The 7,716-nt window shown below is 45.9% G+C and overlaps 1 protein-coding gene across 1 annotated transcript in view; it reads left to right on the top strand.

Moving 5' to 3' along the window:
* Nucleotides 1-3,678: 3,678 nt before the first annotated feature.
* The window catches only part of PRICKLE1 (prickle planar cell polarity protein 1), a 64,189-nt gene continuing 60,151 nt past the window's right edge, over nucleotides 3,679-7,716 (top strand). Inside the window, exon 1 of the mRNA XM_061467780.1 lies at nucleotides 3,679-3,963. The gene's annotated coding sequence lies outside the window, so the exon portion shown is untranslated. The remainder of the gene's footprint in view (nucleotides 3,964-7,716) is intronic.

Genomic DNA, 7,716 nt, shown 5'->3' with positions numbered 1-7,716 from the left:
GAGAAGTCTGTGTTCAAAAGCAGGGTGTGAATCCTACATATAAGGATAACATTTTAGCCCAGGTACAGAGGACAGAGGGAGCTAAACAGCTAGAGAAAATGCCTAGGAATTAAATCCATAAGAAACCTTTTTCAGGAGGCCATGCAAAGATTCAGCTAACTTTTAAACACAGATTAGGAAGGACCATATAGCTGAAAAGTTATGGAGCCTATGGATAAGGCCAAAACAAATCAAACAGGCAAAAATTAGCAGGTGAGCTCCCCAGAAGCAGCTGCTCTGTGCTTCACACCACAGAGAAAAGCTAAACCAAAATAGGACAGTACAAACTGACCTTGCAAAAACTTAAATCTTGCCCCTAATCTAACACAAATTTTGTTTTAAATACACAGTAAAACCACCAGGCACCTGTGAGGTGGCCAATGTCAGTATAAAGACCGCTGTGGTTCATTCCAACTCTCCATCTCCTTTTTCTATTCCCCAATATTTAAACTGCTTTACTACTTAGACAGCATAGTCTGGCCTGTGTCTTCTGTATTGGCTGAATCCAACAGCTCTAGATCATAGGACCAGGGTTGGAAGGATCTCTGGGGTCCATCTGGTCCAGCCATCTCTTCCAAGCCAGGTTAGCCTCAAAGCTGTATCAGTGTTAGATCACATTTTTGCTGCCTAGCTGAGGAGCTATTTTTGTTCACGTCCCTGCATTGCAGTCACATCTCTGTGTGTAAGATTTTTAATATGAAAACATAGGATACTTTAAAGATAATAAGAAATAAAATATTTCCTGGGAGAGATAGGATTGGAAAAGAAGATCTGATGGATTGCTCTCGGCATTTTCTTCCAGGGTAACTGTGTGAATTTGCACGGTTGCTTTTCCCCCTTCTTCAAAATCACACAAAAACTTTTGATACTTCACATTTTTAAATTGCAAGTGTCTGCAACATAGGCCAAAAATTGCATTCCTCACATGAAATTCATAACTGTCAGCACTACTTTATAGAGAAAAATCCTAGAGTATATTTTAGATACATTTTTCATAAAATAGGTAACAGTCCCATGAAAGTTGCAGTTTTTGCTATGTTACAGTAACAAAGCTGGGACTCCAGCCCTTTTTAAACTTGCTTGTCAGTTGTTACTATGCTTTTTCTTGCATAAATATTTTGGAATATTTAATGGAAGTTTAAGATACATAAATAGATATTGTAATTCTGGGCCTTTTTAATGTGGAAGTTTTCCTTATACTCTCTCAGCCCACTCCAGTGGCAGAGTAGACCCTACCCTCCAGTTATCCAGATTTCAGGTGGATGAAAAGTGCATGCAACTAAAAACTGCGAGCAGTCCCCGAGGGTTGAATGCAACCAACCCACAGGAGAACTGAGTAGCTCCCACAGAAAGTGCAAAATAAATCAGGGAGAATATTATAGATCCTTCCCCAGAACCTGCATTTGTAGATTGTGATTTGTTACCTTATTTACTAGTGTTTGCAGGGTTACGGCTGTATTTGTTCTCTGGCACAAATAAAGTCCCCTAGGTTCAAAAAGAAAACTGTTTGTGCTGTTTCATCAGGACTATAGTTGGTAACTTGGACAGGCTTTATTTCTGTCCATGTTGTGAAAACCAGATCTGGTTATAACACTATTAAAGCAGTTATGCTGGATTTGCATTGCAGACATGGCTGTAGAATGGGTAAATTACATTACTGTAGCAAACTTCCCAGGCTGCCCATATGGTTAAGTAGAAACTAAGAGTTTATAGCTTAATTAGAGGCATTTGTAAGTGAGGATCAGATAAACAGATACACAACTTAAAAGAGTGCATTGGCCATAAATTTTTTCATTCCAGATTCAGATCTGCTAATATATGACTGTAATCACCTTTGACAAGGTTATTTACAAGCCAAGCAATCTTATTTCCTATGCCTTTGGAACCTGAAGTGGGAAGAAATAAATGATGAAAATCATGCAATGCTGCCAGCACAGTCTAAACATATTTAGATCTTGTTGATAAGTGCTAGCTACACCAAGGCTTGCATAGGTGGCAAGGGGGAACACAGGGTGAGGGACAAACAGCTTTGTAGCAGCAGCAGTACAAGCAGCTCTTTTGACATCTTTGTTGTCTTCTTCTTCACTTTCCCTTTAGAATGGGTTCATTTTTTCACACTTCTGCTTCACTCTTCATGTTTTTTCTTGAATTACAGGAGAAATCCAAAATCATTCTGATGGAAAGAGTGACAAAGGCTGCCTCTTCTGAGGCTTCACCTGTCTGTACAAGTGGTTTTGCTTTCTCTCTGAAAACTTCCACACAGATGTAATCTGGAAGTGCCTATTTTCAGGCTTGGTTAAGATTTAAAAGGAGTCGTTCAGCGGTGTGACAGTGATACTACATCCAGGATGCAAGGAAACGGCAGAGCAGAGCACCCAGGGTTAGAATTGCAGCTGAAGCTTCTAAGGTGATAAGTAGGTTTAACACTCTTGCCTGTAATAAAGCTGTAGCCTAGGGTTGTAGCCTGAAGTTGTTTCCTGTGTGTTACATTTTTATTTTTTCAGATACAGAAAGCTGATTTTGACCAGATTGGACTCCAGATAACAAACTTAGGCTGCTAACACAGGAAAACCAAATGTGCTTCAAAGCACGAAGGGAAAATTGCCATTTCCTAACCTCAGACAATTCCTATTTAGAGAGTCAAGAGAGACACTGCTAAACTACAGACCAAATTTCATCTTTATATTAAGCTTTCTCAGTTCCAAACACATTTGTTTCACCAAGTAGGGAGTTTCAAATCGCTGAGAAGTCTCTCTGGTAACATTATCTCACCTTCTGATTTGCATCTATAGAAAAAAAAACAGCATTGAGTTAAATGTCTCCATTGTTACTCATCCTTCTCTTGGATTTTTTCACAGAGGATTAAAACACTATGAGACCACTAGAAAACCAGGAGCTCAGCTCACATTGCTTAAGGCGTGTGAGGTGTGAGCAACTGAAACAAGGGCTGCCAACTCCAACAGCTTGAACAGACACCAAAAAAAAAAAAGAGTGCCCAAAAGCGAAGGGATTTAAATGCATACTTGGCTACTTCACCATCCTCAGAATGCCCACCACATCCTTTAATGCCTACCAAGTGCGTTTTGCCATGTTTTTTACATTAACACTGTAACTGGGGCTGCTTGGCTTTGCGACATGCCCACCGTTGACAGCCCTCCCAGAGAGCTCCGCACAGCCAGGAGGGCAAAGGCTGATGGCAAGGGCTAAGGTCTAATGGTGACGACGACCCTGCTCCCCGTTCTCTTTAGCAGCACCCCGGGTGCGATAGATGGGGAAGTGCAGCCCGCCACCAACACCGTGGCCCTCATAGCCGGCCGGAGCGGGCTCCATCGCCCACCTTCGCACGGACTAGCAAGGCAAGTCTTTAATTAACTTCCCCTCCCCTGCTCCCTCGGGGAGGAGAAGCCAGCGACTGCCCCCATTGCTCATCCGAGCGGAGTAAAAGGAGGGGTCCCTGCCTGCCCTAAACTGGGGGTCAATGGCATTGCCACAAGTCACCCCGTGCCCACCAGCACCACCGCACATCCCCACGGGCGCGGCCTGGCCGGGCCCCGCCCCGACGGGTTTTCAGGGCGGCCGGCCGGCCCCGGCCCGACGGCGATTGGCGGGCGCTGCGGGCGGCAGCCAATGGGCGCGGCGGGACGCGCATGTCGCCGTCCGGGCGCGGGGCGGTGGAGCCCCATTAGGGCGGGGAGCGGGCGCGGGGCTCGGCCACTCGCGGCGGGGCGGCGCAGCGCGAGGCCGCGCAGGAGGCTCCGGGCTGACCGTGCCCTCCGCGGCGCTGCCCGGGATGAGCGTCTCTCGCCGGCGCTGACTCCGTGGGGCCGAGCTGCGCACCCGCCTCCGCCGCTGTGGATGTGACGGACCCTGCCGCCTCCGCCGCCCCGGAGTGCATCGCTGTGGTTCGGACGCGCTGCGGGGAGGGTAAGTGGCGGCTCCCCAGGATGGGGGACACTGGCGGTCAGTCTGCAGCGGCGCTGCGGGAGCTCGGCGGGGTTTGACTGGGCGACGTCCGCAGCCGGGACCGGAGCCTTTCTTGCGGCATCCCGCTCTACGGCGGGGGTCCTGCGCCCCTGCCGCGGTTGCATCGCCGGCGCGGCTCTTTACCCAGCGTGGGCATTCCTCAGCGCCGTCCTGCGCGGAGTTGTTGGACGGGGGCTGTGGGCTCGGGGACGGGGAGGTCCTGCCGATCCCCGCGGCGGCTGTCGGGGGCGGATGGGGGGTGCAGCGCCGGCTCAGTGAGGCGGGCTGGTGCCGCCGGTCTGAGCGAGGTTCCAGATGCGGGAGCTCAGCTGTTGCCTGTCACTGGGGTGACAACTGGCCTCCCTCTGGCAGCCTTCGCTTTCTCCACTGTCCCCGTCGGAGTGTCCGCGCCTGGGCGCCGAGCCGGCGGAAGGGTGCGGGGAACGGGACGACCTCGGTCCTTCATCGCAGCGGTATCTTTTGGGCTCAGCGCTGTGAGCGCGTTGTGTTACTGGGGGGTGAGCATCGCTCGTGTCCTTCTCCCCCCCCCCCATCGGCTGAGAGGCAGCCGGACCCATCCCGAGTTTGTCTTTCTCCTGCCTCAGTGAAGAGAGCTCTGGAAGGGCGGCGGGCACTCCCTGAGCCCCTTCTCCCAGGGAATGTGTTTCCATCGAGGGGTTTCAAACTCCAGCCGCCACCATCTATCATCCGGGCCAGGTCCTGGGCGCCTTCGCTATGGTGCGAGCCGCGGGCGGTCGGGTCTGGCCCTGGACAGGGATCTGTCATTGCACCCCAGCGGGAGAACTGGGGAAAGCAAAATAAAGTACCCGCCGGTACTGGCGCTTCGAAATGCCATCCAGCCAGGAAACGCAGCGGGGGGTGTTTTACAGGCTCTCTGAGAAGTGTTTATACAGAGGATTTGGAGGTTAACAATGCATATTCCATACAGGCTAAAACCTAAAAGGTGGCAAAAGTAAATGGCTGGAGAAGGCTTTCTGTTTCGGTTGTTTAGCTGGTGACTGAGGTCAAAAATGCATGTTTTGCAAGGCAGAGTGGCTGCTGAGATTTTCTAGCAGGATGTGGTTTCACTGCTTTAGCTCAAGTTATTAATATTTCTAGGAGGGGTTGTCGTTATTTCTCTTACTTCTTTACAGCACAGGCATAGCACAGTGGCCAGGTTTCCATCCCAGAGTGTCAACTGGTCAGAGCAGGCTTGGGAAGGGAAGGAAGGGGAGAGGTGAGGAGGACAGCACTTAGTCTGCAGTGACAGATTCTTTCGTTTCTGACTGCAGAGCCCCGGATGAGCTGGGCTGGTGCAGTTCTGCCAAGAACACAGTTAACTGTGTCCTGTAAACCAAGGTCCACAGAGCTGCTCTCTTTCTATATAACAAAAGGTTTTGTAATGAGTAAGCCCAGATCAGTCATATAAAAATTTTAAGATCAACTAGGCAAGGTGTGTGTGCGGGGACCTTACAGGGTTAATAGCTAAACTATTAAGATTGGAGTCAGATGTGGGTAAAAGCAACAGGAGGGTCTGGTTTTTCCTAATATCCTGTAGTATGATAACTCTGAAGAAGGTAATTGTTCAAAAAAATCTGTTTCAATTTAAGATTTATTAAGCAAGAAGAACCTTGTGTAAACATCAGAATCCTTTTCTTGTTTGCAAAGGCAAGAAATGGCTAGAAATGTCATCTGAACTTAAAGACTACAAACTATATGTGGATTTTTGTGCATATGTGCAAGAATGTTATTAATCTCATTTTCAACTATGTGTTGGGGAACCGGGGTGTTTAACTCAGGCTTTTGGCAAAATGGCTTCTGTGGGTTTTTTTTTTCTTTTCCCTAGCAAATTAGTTCTTTCTAACATTTAGGAAGATATTTAGAATACAGGAGAAGGAGATGGCAAGTGTCTCGCAAAGAGGGAGAAATGGAGGGGGTGGAAAGCCAGGTTTTACTTATATGTACAGTAAGTAGGGAATGTAAATTTGTATGTAAGGAAGAGATCTGAAGAATGACTTGGCACGTTAATGACCTGGCTTTTCAGAACTTCAAGAGTTTGGTCTGTCTCCCCCTATGGTTACAAGAAGAGATTAAATGCATTTGGCATATTTAATTAATTAGCTTATGAAAATCGGATGGCTTTTACTTCGTCATTGTTTTCCTGTGAAACTTTCCTATGCTAATGAATGTCTACATTTTACAGAGTAATTTAAATGGCTTTGGTTTGTGTGATGTCTTTGCAGGTTGCTTTAACCCTTTCTAGTGCTGCAGCTTCTGTACCCCAGCCTAAAAATCCTTTCCCTCTGTAGTATGGATCTTGCATAATATATTGTCAGTGGCTGTCATACAGCTTCTAAGAGTGTGGACTGAGAGTTGCACTGAAATGTAAAGCTTTTGTTTGCTTGGATGCTGTGTCTTGTGCATTCCAGAGTTAATTGTATGGGCAGTGGTGAAGTCCATTTAAAACAAACAAACAAATGAGCTGGGTTTTGTTTCTGTTTTCTACCACTGCCTTTTCCTAAAGTAAAGAGCTCTCTGTTTTGGGGGTATAAAAAATGCTTTAGCATATTACTTTTTATTTATTTATTTTAGTAATTAAAAATCATCATTTGTGTTTCTGGGAAAATTGTTATATGATTTAATATTGCATTAAGAATACTTGATTAGGAGATGGGTGCATAATAACCAAGTGGTTTCTGCCGACGTTCCATTTACCCCCTTTTATTAAAGCTTAAGCTTCAGCTTGGCCAGCACTGTTTTCTGTTTAGGCTGTTTAAACGGAGGTAAACTTGAGGTTAGCTCTAGTCATTAATATATCCTTGGTGTATGCCATGCATGCTTGGGTCCTGCTCCTGGAAATGTTTACAGAAATGAGTAGCTTTTACTTGTGTGCTTAAATTGTTTGGATTAGGAGTTGTATGATGGGAAGAACCAGCTTGGGAAGGATACAGCAGCAATCGTTCATCTTTCCCCCCTCCCACCTTATGGCTGAAGACTGATGGGAAGAAACATGTTTTGCAAGTAGTAGCACAACAAAGTCATGGCATTTCTGGTAGGAATTCCCAGACTGACTTATCAGATCACAATTTGCCAAAATCACGAGTTTTTTATAGAAACAGCTCTTTGGCTGCTGATTCATTGTCAAAGGATATTTCCAGTGACTGAAGGAAACTTCACAAGTGGTCTGCTGCAACTCTTCCTTTGTGTTTTGCTTGTTTGTATTGTGTGCTAAATACATTATACTTCTTTTGCAAAGCTACATGAATAAATGACTTCTCGGAACAAATTGACAGTACTTTTCAAGTATGTTCTTGTGTAAAGAGGGTGTTTTTTCTTAATGTAGAAAATGAGTGAAGTGCTCAGATACAAGAGGTATGAGCCAATACAAACATTTTTTAGTATTTTTAAAATATCTGTAAATGAGAGCTTTTTTGCTCATTTACCGTTTCTTGGAACTCTGCCTGGAAGGCTGACTCCTTAAAAGTTCTTAAATTGAACTGTAAGATTGGTGAGTTGCTTTTCCAAATCATTTTGAACCCATCAGAGTGTTTTGCTAGTTAATAAAACTGAGGTAGGCAGTCTCTTAGGCAGACCTTTCATTTCCAGGGTATCAACAAAAGCTGTAACTGTTGTTTCAGTTGTTCTGTACCAAAGTCATCTATTCCTGTCTAGGGTTTGTGTTTGAGATGTTGATTTATAGCACCTGATAGCTCT

The sequence above is a fragment of the Pezoporus flaviventris genome, unplaced genomic scaffold (genome assembly GCF_033815535.1).
Source record: "Pezoporus flaviventris isolate CSIRO_AGI_PZ_B2104156 unplaced genomic scaffold, CSIRO_AGI_Pfla_v1 ptg000045l, whole genome shotgun sequence".
Taxonomy (NCBI): domain Eukaryota; kingdom Metazoa; phylum Chordata; class Aves; order Psittaciformes; family Psittacidae; genus Pezoporus; species Pezoporus flaviventris.
Note: the sequence above shows the minus strand (reverse complement) of the source record. Positions and strands in the feature narration are given on the sequence as shown.